Source organism: Chlorocebus sabaeus, chromosome 4, assembly GCF_047675955.1.
Source record: "Chlorocebus sabaeus isolate Y175 chromosome 4, mChlSab1.0.hap1, whole genome shotgun sequence".
Classification (NCBI taxonomy): domain Eukaryota; kingdom Metazoa; phylum Chordata; class Mammalia; order Primates; family Cercopithecidae; genus Chlorocebus; species Chlorocebus sabaeus.
In genome coordinates, this window is record NC_132907.1 from 40,678,046 (window position 1) to 40,692,623 (window position 14,578).

The 14,578-nt window shown below is 41.1% G+C and overlaps 1 long non-coding RNA gene across 1 annotated transcript in view; it reads left to right on the forward strand.

Annotated features, from left to right (window-relative positions):
• The window catches only part of LOC119622481 (uncharacterized), a 92,696-nt gene extending 83,167 nt beyond the window's left edge, over positions 1-9,529 (forward strand). The window contains exon 3 of the long non-coding RNA XR_012092853.1: positions 5,946-9,529. This is a non-coding gene — a long non-coding RNA (uncharacterized lncRNA). The remainder of the gene's footprint in view (positions 1-5,945) is intronic.
• The last annotated feature ends 5,049 nt before the right edge of the window (positions 9,530-14,578 follow it).

Genomic DNA, 14,578 nt, shown 5'->3' on the forward strand with positions numbered 1-14,578 from the left:
TACAGATTATAAAAACTATGCCTACATTTTAGCAGAATTTGGGCCCCTTCCATAATCTTAATCTCATGGCCTTCCATTAGTTTTACAAAGACAGCTTCTGTCCCTAAGCAAGAAGGAGGTTAGTTTTAGGGAGGGACTATTATCATCCTTGTTCTAAAGTTAATCTATAAACTAAATTTCTCCCATGGTTAGATTGGTGTATGCCCAGGAATGAGCAAGGACGGCCAGCCTATGAGACTAGAAGCAAGATGGAGTCAGCCATGCTAGACCTCTCTTGCTGTCATAATCTTTGCAAAAGTGGTTTCAATCACATGACACCTGGAAGCACAAGAAGAGGGGTCCCCCTCAGCCTGAGTCGGCTCAGGGTTTTCTGAGCCAAGAATGAATCGTGGAAATGGAGGAAATTTGAACTGATCAACTACTAGAATTTATTCCTGTTGTACTTGAGGTGGAAGCTACCCTAGGTTAGAAAATGATGACAGTGTGAAATCTGTCTAAAGAAAAGAAATCTGAGAACAGACTTTATGCCAGGACTCAAGAGGCTGTGTGTTTGGGAGTTCACATTCATCTCTTAAATTCTCAGCAAAGAGGATGAAAATATTTGAATATGTCCTAAGAGAGCTGTTCCTGCGCAGATTCCGGTTCCAGGGCCTGTGTAATACTGAACTGTATTACACAAGACAAGCCTAGGCTTGATTCCAACCAATCTGGGTTTGAGTATTAGCTTGACCACTCATTGTAGCCTTGGAGAAGTCACTTAACCTACCTACTTGACCTCTTTGTATTTAAAATTTGAATAACAGCACTTTCCTGGCAGTGACTGTGAAAAGCAGAAATAATGCCTCACAGTATATGGTGTGAAACCGGCATTAAGCAACTATGACTATGGCTATTTAAATGGAGCTGCCTCTCTGGCATGATGCAAGGTCAGAAGAGGAATGTGCACTTTCTGGAAAAGCCTGACTTTGGACAAGATCTAGGCAGTAAACACAAACACTGGGGAGATATTAAGGACATGCTGATATGGGTGGAGTCTCTGCTCGGGTTCACGCCATGTTCCTCATGGATTCACACATGCCTGGACATCCCTGGAAGATGGTCCTCCTTTTGGGAAAGGAGCATTTTAGGGATATAAAGTCTGGCATACAGACTGGCTTGGTTCAAGGTAATAGACCCATATCAGAAAGGAAAATTCATAAACTCCACACTTTCCTCAAAATCAGAACATTTCTGGTCTAGCCCCCCTCAGCTGGGTCCTAAAGAAGAGACGCTGTAGGAACATGTAAGACTAAGATTATGACTGTCAGGCAGTCCAGAAGGCAGTGTTTGGATGGGCCAGAGGAGAGCACAAGAAAGTGTTATGGTGCCATCTGGTTGGGGTTGGGATTGGAGTAGTATGGAGTCCAGAAAAAACAGTTTGCACTGGGGCCACCTTGCCCCAGTGTGGGCAGAAGAAGGAGAGGGAGGCATCACATTTGGTGGGCATGAGAGAGACAGAGAGGGGTCAGTGCCAACAGCTGCAGCAGCAGGGGATACATTTTGTGGCTTTGAAGCATAGCCAGAGCGGCTTGGAGGTGTCAGTGTCCTCAGTGGGGGTGGGTCTGTCATACCCCAACACAAACATCACTGCAGTGAACTGTAGCAGGGGGAAGCTGAGTGCAGGGTCACATGGTAGCTGAAAGGGCCATATGGTGAGCACACATGTGCCATCCCCTGGGGGTTCCCAGGAGCAGCTGGAGGGATTCTGCAGTGTTGATGAGGGTCAGAGCCAGACAGACCCTGCTGGTTACTCTAACTTTGCCCCAGAGTAGTGTGACCAAGGAAACTCAGGCTACACAAATCCATCACATCCTCTAGGACACTACACAACTGCTTCAAAGCCAGGAGTTCGTCTATTACATTGTGCCTTTAAGAAACCACGACTTAATGTTGTTATGCCTTTGCCTTTTGCCAGGGATCATTGAGAATGTTTCACATATACTCTAAAACCTCCTATAATGACAAATTCTATTACAATGTTTAAAACCATATGTAAAGCAAACCCTCCTGATTACTTTCTCTTAGTATGCTAGGAATGTTTTTCTCTCATGTTGCACTAGCATGCTTCCTTCCTTCCTTTTTTTTTTTTTTTTTTTTTTTTTTAATGAGCTAAACTATTTATGAAGTTTCTTTTTGCCTTGGCCACCAGGATGGTAATAGTTAAGTGTGGTGCTCAGTTTGTTTAACTTTCTTTAGCATAGACAGATTTGATGTTAAAACTGTTACCTCTCACCCCTCTTGTCATCAACATGGCTCTTGTTTGGGGTGTTGTGGTTATCATTGCTGTTTTTGTCGTTATTTTGATGTCTTTTAGGTAAGTTACCTACAATACTTGTTGGAATTAGCTTGTGGATGGCCCAGAGTTTATTTCATAAATGCACTATTTGCTGAGAGAATCTGTAAAAATTTAATCTTTCTCAGGACAGAAAACTCTTTTAAACCTCATATCATTTTTCTCCTAGGCATTAGGAGTTGAGAATAATGCTGCCTTTTTCTCAACATATTTTCATATGAGGCAATTCTTTGTTCTGTCAAATAGATTTATTTTCTTTATCAGGCAGAAATGTGGGCAAAAGAAAATGATCTCATTGCATATGATTCCTGACACAATACCCGGGGCTCCAGACTGCAGTAAAATTTAGTTTCACAAATGACTTAGGAAACCTTTTTGGTTTTGAACACCTGTTCAAAGAAATCTTGTTTGGAAGTGTTCACTGTTGTTACTTCCTCTATGGCAACACAGACATGCTCTTGTCCTGATCCTTACATTACTATTGAATATGGAAGGACTAGTGTTCACGTTCTTGCCCCAGCTTTCATAAAAAGAAAAAAATTATTTACTGAAGTCAACAAATTTCTAAGTCTTTATTTATAAGAATAAGCACAAACCAGCTGGGCACCTGTAACACCTGTAATCCCAGCACTTTGTGAGGCTGAGGTGGGAGGATCACCTGAGGTCTGCAGTTCAAGAGCAACCTGACTAACATGGTGAAACCCTATCTCTACTAAAAATACAAAAATTAGCTGGGCATGGTGCCAGGTGCCTGTAATCCCAGCTACTCAGGAGGCTGAAGCCAGAGAATTGCTTGAATCTGGGAAGCGGAGGTTGCAGTGAGCCGAGATCACACCATTGCACTCCAGCCTAAGCGACAAGTACAAAACTCCATCCCCCCCCACAAAAAAATATTGGCACAAATCAGTGTATAGCTCAAAGAGGTTTTGCTGTAAACACACTGAGAGAACCATGACCATGATCAAAAAAACGAAAAGTTACCAGCACCCCAGTAGCTGTCCTCTTGCCCTGACCCCATCACTACATCCTTCCAAAAGGTAATCTTAACCCTGCTTTCTGACATCATTATTGCTTGCCTGTTTTTAATCTATGTAAAAGTAATCATTCAGTATTTGCTTTTCTGTGTACTTTTCATTAGTTTCAGCCTCTTTGTTGCATGTAGCAATTATTCATTCATTTTTATTGCTCTACATTAGTATTTAATTATATAAACACACCTCAAGTCTTGTATCCACTGTACTCTTGGTTTCCACTTTCATTTTTCCAGTTTTGCTCCCTTACATATAAGGTTGCAATGAATATTCTTGTATATGCTTTGTAGTGAATATATACATGCATATCTTTTGTGGATATACCTATTTGTTCTGGGCCATAGGTTTTGTATATGTTCAACTTTAGAAGATACTAGAAAAGTTTTCCAAAGTGGCTATACCAATTTTCATGCTCACTAGCAGAGTATGAGAGTTCCAGTTGCTCCACATCTTCATCAACATGTATTACTGTCAGTCTTTGTAATGTTAGTCATCCTGGTGACAACCAGTGAAGTTAGATGCCTTATCTTATGTTTATTGACCATTTGGATACGCTTCTTTTATGAAATGCTTGTTCAAGTCGTTTGTTCATTCTTTTACCTTACAGCAATGCCATGAAGATACTTTCCTATATTTTCTTTAGGAGCTTTGTTTATTTTGCATTTAGGCTCATAGTCCAAATATAATTATGTGTGAGTTACATGTTAAGATTTTTTCTGCATAAGAATACAATTGACCTAGCATGATTTATTACAAAGATCTTCCTTTTGCCACTACTCTACAGTGCAATTTTTGTCATAAAATCAATTGTTCATATATGTGTGGGTCTGTTTATGGACTCTTTAATATGACCCATTGTTCTAGTTGTCTTCCTTTCATCAATTAACATAATTTTGAGTTGCAAACATTGGTCTATAAGACCTGATGCTCAGGAATGCCTGACTACAGGTAACAGGAAGGTTTGTAAAATGCTCAAATGCAGAAAATCCACTGAAATATCACAACCAGAAAGGATAGTAGAGATCATTCAATCTAATTCCCTTATTTTAAAAATGAGAAAGCAGGTCTACCCAGGTGTGCTCGATATCTCTACTCCACCTGTTATTCCCCTGGAGATGGGCCTCCAAGGTTCACATCAATGGGCTCCCTTATTTTCTGATTTATGGTTGGTTCAGCTTATAGGGAGCATCTATTTGAGGATGCAGAAGGGTGAGGGGTCAGATATTTGTTTTCTTAGCGACATCCCTGCAGGCTGCTAGTTCTTTCCATAGAAAGTTATGGCTCCTGATGGGAGGCCCTCTCCAAGAACACTCTTCTTCCAGGTACCCAATTAACACCTCCTTTCTTTTGCCGCAGGCCTGGAGTGGTAACACTATCTCACTGTTACTAGTCCCAGGGTACTGCACTGGGATTCTGATGACACATGACTAAAGGCATCTATGCTCCAAACCAGAGGATGAGAGACAGAACTCAAAGAATAGTCAAAGGGCACATTGCATCCATCTCTTAACAAAGGTTTCTAGAATCTGCCACATGACACTTCTGCTCAAATTTCATTGACTGTAACATGATCACTTGGCCATACCTAGCTATAAAGCTGAGAAATGTTCTAGTTAGCTAGGTGTCAAGGTAAAAATCTTATAAGTTAAAAATACCACTAACCAGGGGATAGCGAGTAGTCTCTGTCACCCATGCCATTTAATTCAAGTCTAGCCATTAAACACATATGCAGTGCCACTCTGAGCCATCATGTTTCTGAGATTCAGGAATGAATAGTACATGATCTTGGTGCAGTCTAATGCAGAACAGAGATTCTTACCTCCGGAAAATGACTGTGCCATATCTATACTTTGCATTTGGGATTCAAGAGGGCACAAGACATTGTCCCTGTCTTCAGACAGATGACCATGAAGACATATCTGTTAGAACTCTTAGCAGATGCAGGTTACCCAGGGAGACACAGACAGGAATAGAAGAGGAGAACCGTTCTCTGAAGGAAGACTGGGACTTTACCACAGGTACAAAGCAAAGACAGACCTTTCAAGCTCAGAAGCAGCAAGAGAAAGACACAAGGAATGAAAACACAGTGTTTCAAGGGATCAGCAAGAATTCCAGGGATCTTGGAATATAACCTGGGTAAGGATGAGGCTGGACAAGTCCACAGTGGCCAAGGAAGGTAGGACTCTTGTGTGCCAAGCACAGGCATTTCACAAATGCCTCCACCCACCCATCCCCCAATCTCTTCTGTAGTACTTGCCTGTGGAAGATTTCCACTAAACCACCAATGAACAGTAACGTCATATCCAGAAGTATATCAGGCTCAGGCCCAATTTTCATCCCTCAGTGAATTTACCAGAGATACAAATCTTAGAATTTCGCCCCTTTCTTGGCTTGAATGATCTGATGGAATTCTGGAATAACTTACTTGGTCAGACTCATTCTCAACCTTGGGAAAAAAGCAAGCTGGTGAGGAGAGAGGTGCAAGAGGACTCTTCTGCCCATCCATTTAAAAATTGCTCCAAATGGTTTATTTTCCAATAAAAACAAACATTTTAAATAAAATTTTTTTTTTCTTCCCACAGATATATTCTGGAAAGAAGAGGAGGAGGAATAAGAAAGACTGTAAAGGAAGGAGCAGTACTGTTTTCATGAGGACCTACTATGTGCCAGACATTATTCTAGGTGCTGGGTCACCATGGTGAACAAGACAGTCCCTGCTGTCTCTAGGAGTTCATATTCGAATGGAAGAAAACTATTTAAAATTGTACTTACTATCTCAGATTTTTTCAGGTATTGATAAATACTATGAAGAGTATAAAATGGCACAGTAAAGAGTGACTGAAGACTCTTTAATTGGGGTATGAACAAGTTCGAAGAGGTGACAATTGAGTTATGACCTTGTATTAATTTCCTATTGCTGCCATGGTAAATTACCAGAAATTTAATGACTTAATCCCACAAATTTATGAGCTCATCATTCTGAAAGTCAGATGTCCAACACAAGTCTCATTAAGCTAAAAGCAGGTTGTCAGCAAGGCTGCATTCTCTCTGAGGGTCTAGGAAGAACCCATTTCCCTACCTTTTCCCGCATTGAGAGGATGTCAGCATTCCTTCCTGTGGTCCTTTTCCTCCAACTGCAAAACCAGCAGATTGGCATCTTCGGATCCTTCTCTGCTTCTGATACTCCCTTTCTTATCTTCTTATACTTAAAAGCACCCTTGTGAATACATTGGACCTACCTAGATAATCCTCTCATCTCTACATCCTCAACTTAATCACATCCATAAAGTTCTAAGGATTAGGACATCATCAGGGTTTGAGGGTAGGAGGGCATGGGCACGGAAGAGGGTTGTTATTTTGCCTATCACAGATCTAAATGATGGAACAAAGGCAGTTATGTGAAGATTGTAGGAAAAACCATTCCAAGCAGAAGGAAAAGTAATGCAAAGAACCCGGAGTGGGAATGAACATAGCACTTTTAAGGGACAGAAATATGAAAACAAGGCCACATCTCTGGAATCTAGTTTTCTCTGTCATATCCTGGAAAGGAGGTTTTCTCTGTGGGCATGTCACATCTCAGAAATCAGAGAGAAGCACAGCAAAGCCCCCTGGCTCAGAGAACGTGGCTGGCAGGTATTTGCCTATACACAGACTTGCTTGTAGCCTATCTCTGACACTTTGCCAAATTCTTCAAAATCTTACATTCTATTAAGAAATAACCAATCGAGTGCTATTTTTAACACACTTGAAAGTGTTCACTGGAAATGCCCACCTTTTGATTTCATGTTGGAACCCATTAGCATTGATTTTTCAAACATACCACCATTGATTCTCTAACAGCACGTCAGATCTCCAGCTGAAGGAAAATAGACTCTGAAGAATAAAATGACGGCTCAGAGAAGGTTTAAAATGTCTAGAAAATAGATGTTTATCTTTCCATATGGATATGTGGTTCTTTTAAAAAGTGAAAGCATACATTTGAATCATAAAGTAAAATAAATCAAACTGTATTCTACAAACCTCATAGAATAGATGTTTTCAATATTCCACATCAGCAGGACGATGGAACAAGGAAAAGGTCAAAACTGAACTTCTCCAGGGTTTATTTTTCTGTTGTTGATTCTCTCACACCAAATGAGCTAATCAAGCTTGTCCAACCTGCGTATAAGTTGCTACCCTGCATGAAATCTAATGGACACCCTGTCAGGGATGTCCAATTTTTTTACTTCTCTGGGACACAATGGAAGAATAAGAATTGCCTTGGGCCACACATAGAATACGATAACACTAACACACTAACAATAGCTGATGAGAAAACAAAACAAAAATCTCATAATATTTTAAGAAAATTTGTGTCTGGCTGCATTCAAAGTTGTCTGGGGCCACATGTGGCCTGTGGGCCGCAGGTCAGACAAGCTTGATTATATGTTGAAATCCGAGCTCCCAGCACCTGAGAATGGGACCTTATTTGGAAACAGTATCAGTGAAAACATAATTAGCTCAGTTAATTATTCTTTCTTTCAAAAGAAAAATATTTTTTATGTGTGAATTTTCCCAGTTTTAGTGAACCTCAGTATCTACTAAAATGCTGTGGTATATACATCCTAACAACCACCACCACCATAGTAGTAGTTCCACATGTGCTGTAATTATGACGTCAGAAGGTAGAAGAGATATTGTGGAGACTTCCAGAAGGCTCAGTCACACCCCAGCAATGTGCTCTGAGCTCCTGACAGCTCAGTGTATGGTATCAAAGGAGATGAGACAGTACATGAGGATGTTCACATATAAGGAGTCAACTAATCGCTGGTGGATGAGCAAGTTGGGGGTGCTGGGGTCCATTCCCACTGGACAAATCCAGCCTCCTTACCTGCTATTCTTTACAATGTGGCAACTCTCTTTTCTTCTCTATTTTCCTTACTTGTTTATTTTATTATTCTTAATATCACTAACATAAAACCTTTTGAAATATAATAGGTAAAAGACACCATCATCCCCAATTTATTCTTCCCCAAAGCAACAATTATTAACTGTTTCCTTTGGGTCTTTTCAGAATTGTCCTTCTATATAACATAAGATAGTATAGTATTGTATCAGGTCATAATACATCTTATCGTAACTGTTTTCCCCTGTGAATGGTGTCACACTGCACGCATTGTTGTGCAACTTGCATTTTTTTCACTTTGCTCAGTATCCTGGGCGAACTTCCATGGCAGCAAGTCAGCGTTTTGAAAGTGCCCCATGCAGAAATGCAGACTTCATGCTTTCTCTGTGGTTCACTGTTTGTGGCTAAAGAAGAAAGTTACTGAAATGTGTCCAGACCATGGCTTTCAAGAGAAAGGAATCTATTGTGTATGTAACTGACTTCATCCCAACGTATGATTTTGATTTGTCAGTTAGGATATTATTTTCCTTATCACATCATCTGAGATAATTAAAGGACTCTGAAATGTCGCCTTCATTCCTCTGATGACTTGTGAACAGAACTCTTGAAAGGCTTTCAAACTTGTCATCTCAGTACATACCCATTTTAACACCCCAGGTCAATTAATTTTTCTAAGAGAATGTATTACAAAATGAGCTACAGCGTGAATTCATTACCATAAATTATGAAACAAGAGGTCATCGTGCTTGCAAACTTAGAAGAAACTTTAAAAAACAGAATGAATATTTCTTCATAAATCTTATAATGTGATGATCCACTTTGCATTTAGAAGGACATAAAAACAGTATGAATTCCTCCTAGTGTATTTGGTGATTCCCTCTTCAAAGTGGTACCAGTGCCTTAAATAAGGGATTAAATTAAGATTTGTATTAATATCACACAAAACATAGTTTTGAAAAGTGATGAATCTGGCCGGGTGTGGTGGTTCACTCCTGTAATCCCAGCACTTTGGGAGGCCGAGGAGGGTGGATCACTTGAGGTCAGGAGTTTGAGACCAGCCTGGCCAACAGAGTGAAACCCAGTCTCTACTAAAAATACAAAAAATTAGCCGGTCATGGTGGTACATGCCTGTAATCCCAGCTACTCGGGAGGCTGAGGCAGGAGAATCACTTGAACCTGGGAGATGGAGCTTGCAGTGAGCCAAGATCGTGCCATTGCACTCCAGCCTGGGTGGCAGATAGAGACTCTGTCTCAAAAAAAAAAAAAAAAAGAAAAAAGAAAAAAGAATAGTGATGAATCTAAGTTAATGTCCAAAGCACTAAAGCCACATTGAATAAAACTAAGTAAATTTTCCCCTTTCTTAAGCAAAGCGGACTTCAGTATGGGCTTAGTGCTTTGAGGAGACAATGTAACTCTTTATGGAAGTCTCATCCCAGTGAATGCACAAGTGCAAAATGTTTTTGTTTTTTTTGTTTTTGTTGTTTTTTTCCCCAAACGCAGAACTTTTATCAGTTTGTTTTGTCAGGCCCTGGCCTTTGAACTGTTTTTAATAGAAAATTAATAAATCTCTGCTTTGGGATATATCACACTCTCTTAAAAAGGAAAAATGCGACCTGAAGTAACCTATTTCTTCCTATCAGCAATAGCCCAACTTAAACCAGATATAATCTGTGGTGTATGGTATATGGGTTTTATGACCAAACAGACCTGTTTCATTTTGTTTTGTTTTGTAGCCGCATTTTTGAGATAAAATTCACATGCCGTACAATTCACTCAAACTTGGTTTGGAGTCCAAGTTTTTCAGCTTCCCTAGGCTTCAGTCTTCTTATCTGTAAAATGGTAATAAAAATAGTACAACCCTCTGATTTGCTGTGCAAATGAGATGCTTGTGTTCAGTCTATCCCATGGCTAAATAAATGAAAGCATAACACAAAGAATAGTTTTTCATCTTTTACACACTCATCTTGGTCATTGAACTTTATAAGCAATCAGATCTCTGATTCTGATTTTCCACTTCGACAGTGAAAACCTTAATTCTGTTAATTTATGTTAATTTCAGGTACCAAATCTAGCTTAATTGAGTACTTTATCAGTCTCTGCTGATTAAACACTCCATCAATGATAGATTCTGCCCCTCCCCTGCCTTGGGATGGACCTGGGTTCACAGGCAGCCGCTATGGCAGTGTGGCTGGTTTGCATCTGTCCGCGGGTGCTGCTACAGTGGAGACTTCCATCTGGTCTGTTGGGATGGGCAGTGCGAGGAGATGAAGGTTCCAGGGATCTTGCTGGTTTCCTCTGTCATCTTGGGCCCCAGGAGCTACTTGTTGCTGTCTCGATGCCCTCCAAATACTCATGGCAACAGGGGACATCTACAGGGCTTTGTCTCTCAAGGGGCCCCAGCAGAAAATGAGAAATGAGGTAGAGGTCCACCATCACTTTATTTATTTATTTTTTTGAGACAGAGTCTCTCTCTGTTGCCCAGGCTGGAGTGCAGTGGTGCAATCTCGGCTCACTGCAACCTCTGCCCCCCAGGTTCAAGCCATTCTCCTGCCTCAGCCTCCCGAGTAGCTGGGACTACAGGCACCTGCCACCACGCCCGGCTAATTTTTTGTATTTTTAGTAAAGACGGGGTTTCACCATGTTAGCCAGGATGGTCTCGATCTCCTGACCTCGTGATCCACCCACCTTGGCCTCCCAAAGTGCTGGGACTCTTGAACGCCAAACTACAAGCCCCCTTCAGCACTCGGAGGTACGAGTGGAAGCAGGGCTTTTCACCATCGCACCTGACTTCCTCCTCTCTCCAAAGTCTCTCTGCTCCCCTCTCTTGTTCAGGTTTGCTGGGGAGCACAAGAAGCTGCGTTTTTTGTTCTGCTGATTTCCATTAGCACCCCCTACCCACCCCACCCTCACCCCTGGCAAATAGAGGTCACTAAATGGAGGTGAGCATGAGGAAGAAAAATGGAGCAGGCCCAGCAGGTTGACATGTCTGATTTGCCACTACAGCCACAGTGGTATTTCACATTAGTTTATATTCTACATGTTTGATGGTTATCTTACCTCTACTATCACAAAAAAAATTCTGCATTTCTTTCTCTGGATGCAGGTTTTGTTACTTATTTTTCTCTCCTGGAAGATGAAATCTGAAGGAATTCATCAATCTAGTTTATGATTCTTTGCCCTCGCCTCTTGCCTCCATTCTTTGATCTCTGATACCCTGTGTGTGAGGTACTGTCCTATATGAAATCTTATGGGTTGGATAGACCCTTTCAGGGGTGTCCAATCTTTTGGGTTCCCTGGACCACATTGGAAGAAGAAGAATTGTAGTGGGCCATACATAAAATACACTAACACTGGCCGGGCGCAGTGGCTCATGCCTGTAATCCTAACCCTTTGGGAGGCCGGGGCAGGCAGACCACAAAGTCAAGAGATCAAGAGCATCCTGGCCAACATGGTGAAACCCTGTCTCTACTAAAAATACAAAAATTAGCTGGGCATGGTGGTGTGCACCTATAGTCCCAGCTGCTCGGGAGGCTGAGGCAGGAGAATCGCCTGAACCTGGGAGGCAGAGGTTGCAGTGAGCCAAGATCACGCCACTGCACTCCAGCCTGGTGACACAGCAAGACTCTAACTCAGGAAAAAAAAAAAAAATTACACTAACACAATAGCTAATGAGTTAAAAAATAAATCACACAAAAAATCTCATACTTTTTAAAGAAAGTTTACTAATTTGTGTTGGGCTGCATTCAAAACTGTCCTGGGCCACATGCGGCTTGCAGCGGGCCTCGAGTTAGATAAACTTGATTATATGTTGAAATCCTAGCCCCCAGGACCTCAGAATGAGACCTTCCTTGGGAACAGTGTCATTGAAGATATAATTAGCTCAGTTAAGATGAGGACATATTGGCATATGGTGGGCCCTAATCTAATATGACTGATGCTTTGTATAAAAGAGGGAAACTTGCAGCTAGTTGGGAGGCTAAGATGGGAAGATCACTTGAGCCCAGCAGGTCGAGGCTGCAGTAAGCCAAGATCGTGCCACTGCACTCCAGCCTGGGCAACAGATGCTGTGTGAAGATGAAGGCAGAGATCAGGCTGATGCTTATGGAAAGCCAGAGATTTCCAACAAACCACCAAAAACTAGGAGAGAGACCTGGAACAGATTCTCTCTGAGTCCTCAGTAGGAACCAACCCTGACAACACCATGATCTTGGACTTCTAGCCCCTAGAACTGTGAAATAATAAATGTCTGATGTCTAAGCCAGCCAGTTTATGGTAGTTTGTTACAGCAGCCCTAGAAACCTAACATATGGTACATATGGTTTTGTCTTCCCAACCCACTTATTTTTCTGGGAAATCTCTCTCCCTCCCCAGTTACTGCAGGAGCAGCCATGTTGATCAACATGGCCTCCTGCCCCGGTAGAGATCATTGAAAATTGGCATTTGAAACCAGAGAACAAGTCTTCAGTGACTAAAGCTGAAAAGTATGAAACTCAGGAACTGCCAACAACCATGTTTTCTACAACAAAAAGAAAGCCAGTCTGCAGAAGACAAAGCTGGCATCCAGAGCGACAGAGGTGAGGCGAGGGGAGAGAGGTGAGGGTTTCCCGCTCTAACGCCATTGGTGCCCAAGGTCTTAGCTCTATCCTAACTTGGCTGTGACTTGAATTCCAGGACACTAAAGTGGCCGTCCAGTAAATTCTTTTTTTTTTTCCTCAAGCCGATTAATAAACAGTCTGTGGTACTTACAACTCAGACTTCTATTTAACCTCTCCAAAACTCACTCAGTCTCATTTTTCATAAGAAGTTTGCTGCTCTAAGTAACTGTGTCCTTACCAGACATGGGTGCAGGATCCAGAAAAGAGCATTAATAAAAATTAATGTTAGTCAAGAAATATGGCCAGAAGCAGTGGCTCACACCTGTAATCCCAGTCCTTTGGGAGGCTGAGGTGGGCAGATCACTTGAGGTCAGGAGTTCAAGACCAGCCTAGTCAACATGGTAAAACTCGGTTTCTACTAAAAATACAAAAAAATTAGCCAGAGGCTGTGGCGGGTGCCTGTAATCCCAGCTACTCTAGGAGGCTGAAGCACGAGAATAGCTTGAACCTAGGAGGCAGAGGCTGCAGTAAGTTGAGATTGCACCACTGCACTGCAACCTGGGTGGCAGAGAGAGACTCCGTCTCAATTTTAAAAATAAATAAATAAAAATAAAAGTCAAAAAATATATAATAACTTTTGTTGAACTTTCTTTCTTAGACTAAACTTTAAACCATCATAAAATACAAGAAATTAGATTGATTTCTTTACCATTTAAATTAAAACCCAAAATAATTCATTAGCAAGCAACTTTGATTTTCCTTAACAGATGGGACTCTTTTTAACCTCTAAACACAGCAGAGTTCCTTCATTAAGATAAAGAGTCATTTTGCAGAGTTGATTGGGATATCTGTGAAGGAATCATTTCAATGATTATGTTTTCATTAGCTTTATTTTCATTATTTGTTTATTTTATTATTAATTATTATGAGAGATGGAGTCATACTATATTGACCAGAGTGATCTCGAAGTCCTGGCCTCAAGCAATCCTCCTGACTTGGCCTACCAAATGCTGGGATTACAGGTGTGATCCACCATTTCCAGCTAGCTTTATTATTAAAGGACATATTAGTCCTATGATAAGTTTCAAATGCCTGGCATTTTTCCTGAGAAAATAGATTATATTTAGAATGTTAACAATAAGGAATTTTTCTGTCTTCCCATTACCACATTTTTTTTTAAATATCAGAAAAGAAGTACTTAATCTTCATTCAGATTTACACACTTCTTAATGGCTTCTGATATGTCTAGAGATACAATCTCAAAGGCTACCAGCTTCATGTCAGAAAGGACAAGCAAATAAAATTTGATGCTGGAGACTAGGAAACAAAATTTAGTAATTCTCATACTATTTTGTATACTAATCAGGGAATGCATTAATTTTCTGTTGCTGCATAATTACAGTTTACCCCAGAACTTAATGTCTTAAAGCAGCATTCAATATTTATGATCTCATATGATTTCTGTGGGACAGGAATTCAAGAGTGATTCAGATGGGTAGTTATGGCTCAAAGCTTCACGTGAGGCTGCAGTCAAGATATCAGCCAGGGGTGGAGTCTCCAGAAGGATTGACATGGACTGAGCCCTTCACTTCCAAGGCGGCTTGCTTACTCATTCATATGGCTGGCAAGTCGATGCTGGCTGTTGGCAAGAGGGCTCAGATCCCACCATGTGGACCTCTTCATTGTGCTTCTTGAGTGTCCTCATGATATGACAGCTGGATTCACCCAGAGTAAG